General features: G+C 42.2%; 1 protein-coding gene across 1 annotated transcript in view; it reads left to right on the forward strand.

Annotated features, from left to right (window-relative positions):
- The window catches only part of LOC101131561 (polycystin-1-like), a 121,841-nt gene extending 108,185 nt beyond the window's left edge, over nucleotides 1-13,656 (forward strand). Inside the window, 1 exon segment of the mRNA XM_063699579.1 lies at nucleotides 13,156-13,656. The gene's annotated coding sequence lies outside the window, so the exon portion shown is untranslated.
- Nucleotides 13,657-14,058: the final 402 nt, after the last annotated feature.

The raw sequence follows: 14,058 nt of genomic DNA on the forward strand, positions 1-14,058 counted from the left end.
TTTAGTAGAGATGGGGTTTCGCCATGTTGGCCAGGTTGGTCTTGAACTCCTGACCTCAAGCATCCACCTGCCTCGGCCACCCGAAGTGCTAGGATAACAGACGTCGGTCACAGCTCCTGGCCACTGGCTTCTATTTTTTTATTTTTTGAGACGGAGTCTAGCTCTTGTTGCCCAGGCTGGGGTTCAGTGGCGTGATCTCGGCTCACTGCAACCTCTCAAGTTCAAGCGATTCTCCAGCCTCAGCTTCCCGAGTAGCTGGGATTACAGGCACGCGCCGCCATGCCCAGCTAATTTTTGTATTTTCAGTAGAGACGGGTTTCACCATGTTGGCAGGATGGTCTCGATCTCCTGACCTCATGATCCACCCACCTTGGCCTCCCAAAGTGCTGGGATTACAGGCGTGGGCCACGGCACCTGGCCCAGCCTCTATTTTTAAAGTAACTTTTATGGGATGTCAGACATTGTAAATTTTACCTTGGTGGGTGCTGGATGTTTTTGTGCCTGGCACAGTCCTAGGTGCTGAGAAGCTAGCATTGAACAAAAACAAAGATCCCTGCTCTTGCTGAACTTCCATGCTACTGTGGGGAGACAATCAGTGAACAACAAGCATAATTTAGGTTTGCTCTTATTATACTGTTGCACACATACCTTTTGTATATGTACTCTTAAACGGCCATTGTTTTTAGTGATTTGATTGAACAGATATATTTGATTGAACAGATATATCCTTGCTGAATGAGCCATTTCTCTGTTGATGGGTAATTATATTACTTTCTCTAATAAGAGTCATCAGAAGCTTAGAGGCTTAAGAATCTAAGCTCAACAAACAGAGGTTGGAGAGGTTATTATAAAGTCCACTGTGGGAGCAGCCACTCCTAACCTTGGGACCAAAGATTGGTATTGCTTGACCTGTGAGCCAGAATTACCCTGGATTGGACTGTCCTACCAGGTGGGCCCCTGGCCAGCAAAAGAGATGATGGGGGTTGTTAGCATGTCAGAGAGGGCCTTAGACACTCCTCTTCCATGTAGTCTCCAGCTCTTTGACTAAAACCTGTACCCCAGTATATAATCAGTCACCCAGGCCTAGAGTCAAGGTCTTTTATATCATGTAAATTTATTTTTTATTTTTAAAATTTTTTATTTCCATAGGGTTTTGGGGAACAGGTGGTATTTGGTTATGTGAGTAAGTTCTTTAATAGTGATTTGTGAGATTTTGGTGCATCCATTATCTGAGCGGTACACACTGAACCCAATTTGTAGTCTTTTATCCTTCACCCCCTCCCACCCTTTCCCCCGAGTCCCCAGAGTCCATTGCATCATTCTTATGCCTTTGCATCCTCATAGCTTAGCTCCCACTTGTGAGTGAGAACATACGACGTTTGGTTTTCCATTCCTGAGTTACTTCACCTAGAATAATAATCTCCAGTTCCATCCAGGTTGCTGTGAATGCCATTAATTCATTCCTTATTATGGCTGAGTAGTATAAATATACTACTGGTATATGGCATATATATACCACAGTTTCTTTATCCACTCGTTGATTGATAGGCATTTGAGCTGGTTTCATATTTTTGCAGTTGTGAATTGTGCTGCTATAAACATGCATGTGCAAGTATCTTTCTCATATAATGATTTCTTTTCCTCAGGGTAGATACCCAGTAGTGGGATTGCCAGGTCAAATTGTGGTGCTACTTTTCTTTAAGGAATCTCCACACTGTCTTCCAAGGTGGTTGTACTAGTTTACATTTCCTCCAGCAGTGTAGAAGTGTTCATTTTTCACCACCTCCATGCCAACATCTATTATTTTTTGATTTTTTGATTCTGGTCATTCTTGCAGGAGTAAGGTGGTATCGCATTGTGGTTTTGATTTGCATTTCCCTGATCATTAGTGATGTTGCGCATTTTTTCACATGTTTGTTGGCCATTTGTTTATCTTCTTTTGAAAATTGTCTATTCATGTGAATTTATACCTTCCCCGTATTCCCATGCCTTTGTCTTCAATGGGACTATTACTTTTTGTCTAATGGCTTTGAATTAAATCTTCTGTCTTCTATTCCACTGATCTCCAGTGTCCAGCAATAATTATGCTGTTTGCATTGGGGGAGGAGGCAGATGCAGTTGTTGCCTTGCCTATGTCCTCTGGGTACTCACCATTCCTACTGCAAGCATCTGCAATACTGCCTGGGGCTTTGTCTCACTGCCATAACCTAGGCTCTTGTGGGGCAGGCTGGAAGTGCAGAGAAACCAACACAGGCACATCTCCCCCAACCAACTGCTGAGGGCAGTTGCCCTGCCTTCCATACCTTAGGGTGAGGCAGGCGCTATGCTGTCTCCCGGATGTCCCCAGTGGGATTGAACCCCAGTTGCCCATAGTAGCAGCCTGCTTATAAACATGACCTGGATTAGCTCCTTTCCCTTCTCTGTCTCATTTCCCTATTGTCATCCCAGTGTTTCCTGGGCTCACTTTCCAAATCAATCCACTTATCTTCAAATCCTTCTGTATTAGTCTGTTCTCATGCTGCTAATAAAGACATACCTGAGACTGGGTCATTTATAAAGTAAAGAGGTTTAATGGACTCACAGTTCCACATGGCTGGAAAGGCCTCAATCATGGTGGAAGACAAGAAGGAGCAAAGCCACATCTTACACGGCAGCAGGCAAGAGGCTTGTGCAGGGGAACTCCCATTTATAAAACCATCAGATCTCGTGAGACTTACTCACTATCAGGAGAACAGTATGGGGGAAACCACCCCCATGATTCAGTTATCTCCACCTGCCCCCGCCCTTGACACATGGAGATTGTTACAATTCAAGGTGAGATCTGGGTAGGGAGGCAGCCAAACCGTCTCACCTTCTCTTAGGATTTGCTTCTGGGGAAACCTAACCTATCTAAGGTGGTGAAAAATACAAAGAACCAGGAAAATCCATAAATAGATTTAACAAGAAAATTTTACCTAGTCTTGATGAGTGGCAAAGCTTGACTGCCCTGAGGAAGTGACTTTGCTGAGCTGAGACCTGAGGATGAGTAGGAGTTAGCTAAGCAAAGCAGCACTGGAAGAACAGCAGGGGAAGAACATTCCAAGCATAGGGAAGAGCATGCGCGAAGGTCCTGGGGCAGGAATGCTAGTGTGGATGGGGTGCAGAAAGAGAGGCAGAGAATGGTAGTTATCTTTGGAGGATATATGGCCTGAAAGTGAATTTGGGTCCCTGACTTTACGTCTCTTTCCTCTGCAGTTTAGTTACGTCTATACACTTTTTTTTGAACCCCATTATGGTCTGGCTTCATTTAAATGCATCTGAAATGAAATCTCTAATGTTAACAGTGTTGTCAGATGTGAAGGCTTCATTTCTCTTTGGTTCTTTTTCACCGAATGCTATCTGTGAGTTTCTGGGGAGGATATGAGGATTTTGATTGTTTTGATTTTTTTTTTTTTTGTATGACCACATTATGTTAATTTCGCCATTGTCTTAGAGTATGAGAGCATAAAAGCAATAACTCATTTATATGAAGACTGAATGTGCTGAGAGGTTGTCATGGAAACCTCTCATGTTGGCTTGAGTAAATTGAATAACCCCTGTTAAAAGATTGAACACAGATAACTGGCAGGCTTTGTTTCAGGGCAAGAGTTCACAAACTGGGGCCCACAGATGCTCAAACATTCTATCATGAATAGAATTCGGGGATGCCATGATCTTGGACAGTTAAAAATACATCTTATATTCTTTTATCTCTACCTGAAGTTTAGTCTTTCTTTCCACTGTGAATGAATAAAGCAATAAACAAACAAAAAACAAAAGATTGAACACAGAACTTATTTACCCAATTGTGTGGCATTCACAAGAGATGAGAAATTCAACATGATAGATGAGATTCTTCCCCCCTGCAGGGGCAGGGAGGAGGATGAAGAGGGTGAATGAATGCTAGGAATGTATTATTTTTATTTAGACAGTGATTTCTATTCTTCTTCCAAAGATTATATTTTTGTTTCCAAATGGGAGAGGTGTTATGGGGCGATAGAGAAAGGATCCAGGGAAGATGGCATGGTAAAATTGCTCCTGGGAAAGACCAGCTTAGGGTATCCATGATTCTCGCTTCTGTAGCCCTGAGCATGTTTTTCCCCTTGGAGCATCCTCTGAAGTCTTGGTCAGAGTCGTTGAAGAGACATGAACCTTTTCAGCATTTTCTGCTTTGCTTTGGCAGGATTGTTTACTGCCTATCAAGCTGACTTACAAAAAATACTAGTTCTGTTGTTCTGCATTTTTAAAAGCAAATTGCTTCAGCTCTTCATAAATAACTCCTTAAAAGAAAAGCCGTGGATGACAGATGAGGAAGCATAGTTGGGAACAGAGCGCGGCACTCGCTCACGATCATAGTGTCAGGCAGGTCACAGGAAGCCCTCTGAGCCCCGGGGGTGGGGGCAGCCTCTTTAAAGTGATTATGGAGCAAGAGGAGCTAGAACAGTGGCACTCTGAGGGTTGTCTTGGGCCAGCTTGGAGATCAGGTCCTGGGCTCCAGAAGACATCGAGGCTGGTTCTACCTGGATGTTGCATCCGTAGGTATCAAAGTAGGAGATGCTTTCGAGGGGTGAGTTTTTCATCAGTGGCCTCCACCCCAAAGCACCATAGTCCTACCTCCTTGTTGTATGTCTTTCTTCTCACAGGCTGCTTGTTAGACTTCAGAATTTCATGGGCGTGATGGGCAAATAAGCTTGATTAATGCTTCATGCTTGCTATCCACTAAATGTGTTCCCACCATGTGTTGAAACCTAATCCCCAGTGTGATGGATGGTATTAGGGGGTGGGGCCTTTGGGAGGTGATTAGGACATGATGGTGGGGACTCCACAAGTGGGATTCATGCCTATTTATTTATTTATTTGAGACAAGAGTCTCACCCTGTTCCCAGGCTAGAGTGCAGTAGTACCATCTAGGCTCACTGCAACCTCTGCCTCTGGGTTTAAGTGATTCTCCTGCCTTATCCTCTGAGTAGCTGAGACTACTGGATAATTATCTACCACACCTGGATAATTTTTTTTTTTTTTTTTGTATTTTTAGAGCGATGAGGTTCCACCACGTTGGCCAGGCTGTCTCGAACTCCTGATCCAAGTGATCTGCCCATCTTGGCCTCCCAAAGTGCTAGGTTTACAGGCGTGAGCCACTGCGCCTGGCCAATGCCCTTTTAAAAGGGGTCCCAGAGAGCCCCTTTGCCCTTCCATGATGGGAAGACACAGTGAAAAGAGGGCTGTCTATGAACTAGGAAGAAGGCCTTCCCCAGACACTGAATCTACCTGTGCCTTGATCTGGGACTTCCCAGATCTTCTGGAGAGAACCGTGAGAAATAAATGTCTGCTGTTTATAAGCCACACAACCTATGGCATTCTCTTATAGCAGTCTGAATAGACTAAGATAATACCGTAAGGATCTACCTTTGGGACTGTGTGCTGTTATAATAAAGGCTCTGATAAGTCCTGCTAATGCCATTTAGACCAGGGGTTTCTAAACTTTTTGACCACACAAGTTGTTATTTTTCCCTTTGCAAGCACCTTACATGGAAATCTTTTGGGAGGCTGAGGCATGAGAATTGCTTGAACCCATGAAGCGAAGGTTGCAGTGAACTGAGATCATGCCACTGCACTCCAGCCTGGGTGATGGAGTGAGACTCTGTGTCAAAAAAAAAAAAAAAGAAAAAAAAGAAAAAAGAAAAAAAAATATTTTCAAAATGATGCCATGGATTAAATCTGATAGTCACAAAGGATCCTTGTCTGGTGTTACCTCCATTTGATGGGTGAGGAAACAGGAGTCCTGAGAAACCAAGTAACTTGCTCAGGGTCATGCTGTTAGGATGTAGCAGAATCAGAACCAAAACCCTAAGTCCCAGACAACTAAAATCCACCACTCCAATGGAGAGGCCCTTACTGCAATGACCTGTTCTGAAGGAGCGAAACAAGGCATTTATTGCAGCATCATTTAATTAGGAAAAATATCTGGAAAGACCCTGAATGTCCAACTAAAGGGAAATAGTTGATATTTATGATACTTCCATACAATGGAATGTTATGAGGCATCAATAATAGACATGAAGCACAGTAACATGAGGTGGCACGTATTATAATGTAAAATGGGGAAATAAAGCAAAATGATAATCATGCAAATTAAATGCATGAAACTAAAAAAGAAATACAAAATAGTAGCTGTCTCTAGACGGTAGGTGAGTCATTTCAGGTCCTCTGAGTAGCAGAAGGCAAAACAGAATTAATTGTACAAGGTCCCAGTCTCCACTGATTTCAAATCCACTTCTCAACTTCTGTATGAAGTTCTCATTCTCTTACTAATTTTTTTTTTTTGAGGCGGAGTCTCACTCTGTTGCCAGGCTCAAGTGTAGTGGCGCGATCTCGGCTCACCGTAACCTCCGCCTCCCGGGTTCAAGTGATTTCCTGCCTCAGCCTCCCAAGTAGCTGGGATTACAGGCGCATGCCACCATGTCCAGCTAATTTTTGTATTTTTAGTAGAGACGGGGTTTCACCGTGTTAGCCAGGATGGTCTCGATCTCTTGATCTTGTGATCCACCCACCTCGGCCTCCCAAAGTGCTGGGATTACAGGCATGAGCCACTGTGCCTGGCCCTCTTACTAATTTTAAATAACGTGTCTCCTGCAGCTTCTGTATTGCAAATATAGGAAGTGATTTTGGCGAGCATTTGAATTATGGTAGCTGATCTGATCTGTTGTGTCTCCTTACTTTCTAATTCTTTCTTTACTTTCTCCTCTTTTCCTCCCTCTGCTTATTTGCTTCCTCTTGCTCTCTTCCTTTATCTCCTCTTTTCCTACATATTTCTAAAATGATAGCTGATGAGAAGGAAGATCACTCTTACATAATTTGATTCCTCAGTTTCCATTTTCTTCTTTTTACAGGTATAACATTCTATATTTCTTTTTTTAAAAAAATTATTTTTTAATTGAAAAATAATGGTACCTATGGATGGAGTACGTAGTGATGTTTTGGTATATGTAATGTATAGTGATTTGATCAGGGTAATTAGCATATCCATCATCTCAAACGTTTCTCATTTCTTTGTGATGGTAACATGCAGTATCTTCCTTCTAGCTATTTGAAACTGCATTATTATTACTATTATCATTTTATTTTATTTAGACAGAATCTTGCTCTGTCCTTTGACACCCCTCTCGGATCTTCAAGGCAATATGATGAGAGCGGACACTGGGTTATGAACCCAGATGCAGAACTTCTCGTTCCACTGCTGCTGCTGATACCTGGTGTGATTTTGGTCAAAACGTTTCCCCTCTCTGCTTCTCCATTTCCTTTCCCACTGTCAACTTGGAAAAAGCCTCTCATGATAAATAAATCTTGATGAGGTTTTCTAGCAGAAGATACACTCTAAGGAACTTTAGCCCTAACACTCAGGCTCTGGAATCCCATACTTCTCATTTCTCTGTCTGCTCGCTCTCCCTCTCCTCTCCTCTCCTCCCCTCTGCACATGCCCCCACCAAGGCCCACCAAAGCCTTGACATTTTATTAAAATTTATTTCATTATTACCTTTGTCTCAAGACCTCCTACCAGAAATAGGAAGGATGAATATAAAAGATCTATTTCCTTTCCATTGTGTTTTCCCCTCCCCTTTCTAGTGAAAATGGACTATTTGGAGAAGCCAAAATGCCTTTGAATTGAATTCACCAAAGTCATATACACAAGGTTTTAATTTACAGTTTGGGGTCTCCAGGCCCCTGCATATGAGTTCTATAAATGAGACGTGTTGCTACAATCAGTCCCATTGGGAGAGGCTGGACTTAGACTGAGAACAGCTGTAGAGCTGAAATCCAACAAAGTCAGCTTCTGAATCAGATATGAATTATTGGTTCAGTCACAAAGCTAAGGATATGCTTTCCCCACAGGCACTCACATATGGCCTTTGGCAGAAATGAAAATATCTTCTCCCGCCTTTACTGGGTTTGGTGAATAATGAGCCATTATTCTGCGTACTTTCTTACATCTTAACTTTGCTTCTCTTTGTTCTCATTCTGATTTCCTCGCCAAAGCCTCAGAACAGTCACCTGTACAAGGTGAAGCTAACAGCTCTTATGAACCATTTAAAGCTCATGGAAGCCAAGGCATTCAAGAGAGGGTTCTCAGCCTTGGCTGTACACTGGGAATACATGAGGATCTTGCAGAAATCCCAGTGCCCACACTGCACCCCAGACCAATTAAAGTGGAAACTCTGGGAATGAGACCAAGGCATCTGTATTTTTTAAGCACTGAGGTGATTCTAAGATGTAGTCAGCGTAAAACCCACTGCTTTAAACTCAACTATGTCTAAGCCATGTCCAGCCTTCTCCCTATCCCCAAACAACATGTAAGAAATATGGGTGCAAAATAGTTTCTTCTTGAAACTGAAATTTATAAAATCTTCAGGTCCTGAGACCAAGACTTGTCTTCTAAACCAAGGTGTGTAGCTGAAACCTCAAAAAAATGTACCCAACTATTTTAACTGTTGGAGTTAAACTTCTGGAGTACCCAACTATTTTAACTATCTGGTCTTCGAAACATTTGGTTGTGAAGACTGGAGGCTAACAGGGAACAGTGAAAAATGTACCAGAGCTGAATGACAGGTAAGCTAGGTCTGGCAATGTCTGTTTCTGACACTAGTGTCAATGGAGAAAAGTCTGTTTGAATTTTGGAACTTCATTTTTGTCATCTGTAAATGAAATGTGGAGGTTGAAAGTCTTTCAAATGGAAAATATCAGGTTGATCAAAGATGTAGGAAGTGCTACTCCCTGTTAAGCACCACCCATCTAAGTATAGCCATGCGCCCTCAAGAAATAAACATAAAAATAGTAAATAAATAAACCTTGCCCTTCCCAGAATTGCCAAATATTTGGAGAGAAAAGCTGAAGGAGGTTTGGATCAAATCATCCAGATACAGGATCTTCATCTTGACACTGGACAATAGAATAGAGCAATCACTCTCTTTGTCATTTCAGCCATGATAAGGGCAGGAATCTTTCTGTCTAGGTAGGGAACACAAATCCCTCTGAGCCCCCTCTCCTTCCTCTGCTATAAAGGACCGGGCTCACCCATGAGTTGACTGAAGACCTCTAGTTTCTACATGACCATCTTCATGACCTGTTGCTATAACTGTTAGTTCTGAATCATTCAGATCAGCTTGGGCACGACCTATACTTAAGCAGTTAGTTTTCTCCTTTTCTGAATGACAAATAGATGGTGTTACAGTTGAAAATATCCTGCTCTCCTGCCTGACTCACTGTCAAACACCGTGCTGGATTCTTCTCTCTACCTTGAACTTGGCACACAATTGTTTCTATAGTTAAATAATCTCCTAAATCTCTTTAACCCACGTCTCCCTTTTCATCTCCATTGCCGCTGCCCTGGTTCAGGTCCTCCATTCTTGGGGAACTTTCTTCCCTGGACAATTGCAGCAGCCTCCTGATGGGTGCATCACCCATTCCCACCCGCAGTGCTTTGTGAATCGCTGACACATAATGAAGCATCATGCTTGGTGCTCAAGATAAATCACCCTGGTCTTGCCTTCCAGGAGTTCCCAATCTAGCAGATGAGACACAGACAAGGAAATCACTGCCACAATTTGGTAAATTTTTAGCTGTGGTATCAAAAATGTGGCTATTTCTGGCTATCAAAATCAGAGAAGGCTTCAGAGCAGAGGGAGTGTTTGAGCTGAGGGGCATTCCAAAAAGAAGGCACAGCATGTACAAAGGCCTGAAGGTAGAAAGGATGAGAAGTCATCAGATTGCAAGTAGCTCAATCCAGTGGGCAGGCAGAGGACAACCTGTTATGACCAGTGGCTAATAAAGGAGGCAGAAGGCATATCCTTAAGAACAACTAAGATCCACATTGCAGTGAGAAATTTGGATTTTGTCCCAGGGTCCGTGAGGCGCCATTGGAGGATCTTAAGCCACCAGGGTCCATGAGGTGCCACTGGAGGATCTTAAGCTGGGGAGTCACGTGATTATATAATACTTTAGTTTTAGAACTCTGTCTTTGTTAGAAGATGGGAAGATGCCTCGAAAGAGATAAAGCATGGGAGCAGGTGATGCTGACAGACACAGAATGTTGCAAAAGTCCAAGTGACAAAAGATGAAGCCTAAATGAAGGTGGTGACAGCAAGACTAGGGAGGAAGCAAAAAAAAAAAAAAAAAAAAAGTAGATATTTGTCCTGATTTCCTCCTGGAGTGTGGGTCTGGCTTTTTGTTTTTGTTTTTTAACATGTATTGACTACTTCCTCACTTTCACACATATACATATATTACTTAAGCCTCAAAACACTGCTGAAAAATAGGTATTTATATTTCAGTTTTACCAAGGAAGAAACTGAATCAGAGAAGTTAAGGAACTCACCCAGAGCCACACAGTGAGAGGCAGCAGCAAGCCTGGTACCCAGATTTTCTGACTCCAAGTGATACTCTCTTTCAAATACATCTTCACTAAGCAGCCCCAGACTCATTCTTGTTCTATGTCTTTCCCATGCCACACTGAAGCATGGTAGATAAATCACTTGTCTGGGCATAACTTTGTTCATCCAGAAGGCAGCTGTGCTAAGAGCCTACCTCTGGAGTCTGAGCAACTTGGGTCTTATTCCTTAAGTAGTAATCCTCGAACCTTAGTCTCCTCAGCTGTCACAAGAGGACAAAAACATCATCCAACAGGATTGCTGTAAGGGTTAAAAGAGATCAAAGCACCTAGTACAATGTCTGGTACCAGTCTGCTCTCAAGGAATGGGAACCGTTTTTTTTTCTTCAGAATAGTCAGGAAAGAGTCCAGCCATAACCAGAAGAGATATATATACTAGTGGAAGTAGGAAATAGCTGTAAGGCTGGAGCTGAGAAAAAATTTTTGGCCTGGTTTTAATATCTTTCCTGTCACCTCCAAGATAATTCTTTCCAGTTCTATTTGTGTCACTGAGGTCACTAGAGAAAACACCCCCTAACACCCTCCGCAAACAAGCCTAATACCAAGCTCAGTAGATTCTTGTGCTGAGCTACTTTGGGGGGTTTTCTATTCTTTTTTTTTCCCTCTCTCTTTTCACGCTAGAATTAAGAAACCTGTAACTTGCTGCTTATCTCGTTATCTCCTGCCTTGCATTTTAATGCGTCGCCTCTAAAAAGACCTCATTGATATTCAAGTTATGTATGTGTTTGTTTGTGTCTCTCGGGAAAATTTGCTACCAATCTTCCAAGCTGAGCACCAGCATCTTCACAGCTCAAAGTTGGTTCTCTCTTTTGTAGAAGAAAAAAAAAAGGAATGGTTTGAATATTTTGCATCTACAAGCAGCTGTAAATAGAACAGCTCAAGAGTCTCGATCCAAATCTATGCACAAAAAGGCAGGTGAAGAATTGGGAATCTTCCCGGGATGCTGGGTTATGTCGATGAATAATTCAAGTCTAAAAGCTCTTAAAAGGACACAGTTACCTGGTTTTCCAGATAATTAGAGACCCCGACAGAAAAGGTTTTAACCTAATTTAACCAAATAATTAACCAGATCATCCAGAAAAGAGCAAGCTTTTTATTCTGGGTAAATTATACAGAGTTTCATCATTATTAGGTAACTAACAACCTTCTCCATTACTGCTACGTAGAGTCTACACTGTGGACGGGGCTGAATCAAGCCTGGAGTTAACAGGTGACATGAAGAAAATAAGGAATTATCTAACAAAACCTAGTTGCTCTTTTCAAGTATATAGAGCATGGCTACCTCCACAAAAGCACACTGGAAGTGCCCTGGAAAGCTGAGGGAATTATCTTTAACAAAGCAAAATATCCTACCATTAGGAAAAACTGGATATAGTGGATACCTGATTTTACTGACTTTTTTCACAGGTTGAATTCTTTGAACAATGTCTTGCTTCAAATGACTGCTTATGTATGAATACTGGGAGATAGAAGTAGATAGACCATTTTTATGGATCTGATGTTATGACTATTACTGCAGCTGGTGAAATCTTCCTATTTTATTAATCAGCTTCTACTTCCCCCAAGATAACTCATTGAGATCCTTGAGTTAACCATTGCTGCTAGTTATAAAACATACCATTTACTAAGTGCCAAACCTATCCCAGGTCTTTAACATGTATTACTTCATTTAAAGGCGGAAAAGGCCCTTCAAAGTAAGTTTCTATTATTCCCATTTTGTTGATGAGGACACTGAGATTTTGAGCGGTAATGGGATCAAGAGAGGCAGTGACAGGCGGATTGACTCCAGAATGAATGCCCTCTGCATGCTGCCCTGAGTCTACCTGTCTAGAGCACTGCTATATGAACATAAGGCTTCCCTAACTTTCAGCATTGCCTATATCACACATTCAAAATAGTGAATAGAACACTAAAGACAATCATAAAAAAAAGATGGAATACAAAATTTGTCATTACTTTTCACTCTTTAGAGGCAAATACAGATAGGACAACTTGTTGATTTAAAATATGGTGGTCAGAGTCGACCTGGATTGAATTTTTTTTTTTTTTTTTTTTTTTTTTTTGAGACACTCCTTCACCCAGGCTGGAGTGCAGTGGTGTGATCTTGGCCCACTGCAACCTCTGCCTCCTGGGTTCAAGTGAATCTCCTGTGTCAGCCTCCCAAGTAGCTGGGATTACAGGCACCCGCCACTACACCCAGCTAATTTTTGTATTTTTAGTAGAGAGGGGGTTTCACCATGTTGGCCAGGCTGGTCTCGACCTCCTGACCTCAGGTGATCTGCCCACCTCTCAAAGTGCTGGGATTATAGGCACGAGCCCTGCTGACCTGGATTGAATTATAAATCTACTACTTCTTAGCTATGTGATCTTGAACTAATTACTCTCTCTAATCTCAGTACTCTCCTTTGTAGAGAGCTGTTGTAAGTATTAGAAGAGTTGAGGTATGCACAATATCTGACGTGCGGTAAATGCTTAATAATTGTGATTATTAAACGCGAAGTAGAGCGATCATTCCTAAGAATGCAATGGATGATGTACACGATTCTTTGCCCATAGGCAATGATCTAGATAATTTAACTGGTGACAGTTAACATTTACATAGCTGGGCACTGTTTAAAGGGCTTTGCCCATGGTAATTTGCTTAATACTTGCAATAACCCTCTGAAATGATCAACTATTATTATGCTGTTTTGCAGATGAGGAAGCTCCTTAAACTCTGAAAAATGGAGAGATAAGAAATGGGTCCAAGTTCACACAGCCAGTAAGTAGCAAAGCTGTGATCTGAACCCGAGAAATCTAGCTCCACAGTCCATAATCTTAGCCTCTATACTCTACTGCCTCCCCCAACTAAAAAAGAGTGAGATTTTTACTACATTTATACATCATGTCATCACTGTCACCATCATCCTCTCTTCACTGAGTTTTTGGCCACATCTTCCCTTTTTTGCCCAGCACTTAAGCTTCCCCACTCCTTCCATGTAGGTGGAAATTCTGACTATGATTTCTTAGGTTTGACTTTTGCCCCCTTGCACTAGTTGAATCAATAACAAAAGACAAAACATAATTCTATATAGCCGCAGACCCTAGCCATGGTGTGATTGCTACAGTATACATATTAACAAGGGAACCTACTTTGCCTCGACAAGAAGCAGCGGAAGAGAGCCAGATGTCCCATTAAAAGTCCTTTTTAACCTAAATGAGTTTGTGACTATGTGTGTTTATACGTGCGAGGATGAAACACACTGTGAACACCGTTTCTCCTAGTGTCTAAGCTGTTATCAGAGAATGAGGCACTTCAGGAGGCTAATTGAGCACTGGAGGCTGTCTATACTGGCAGAGCAGAGGGGAGAGGGAGAGTTGGAGCCCCCCCATACACACACATACACACACACACACACACACACACACACACACACACACTCTCTCAAGAAAAACTGCTGAATTCTCTAGGCAGGCCAATCTCATCTGATAGAATCAAATTAAACTTCATGTTGCCTCTACAGACAAAATACATTTGTTTTCAGATGCCCAGACAAGCCTCAGCTTCCCTAGTCTGTGCAGTGGTCCTCGCAGGACTTCTGAGTAAACCTCTCATTCTG

Source organism: Gorilla gorilla, chromosome 18 (genome assembly GCF_029281585.2).
Source record: "Gorilla gorilla gorilla isolate KB3781 chromosome 18, NHGRI_mGorGor1-v2.1_pri, whole genome shotgun sequence".
Taxonomy (NCBI): domain Eukaryota; kingdom Metazoa; phylum Chordata; class Mammalia; order Primates; family Hominidae; genus Gorilla; species Gorilla gorilla.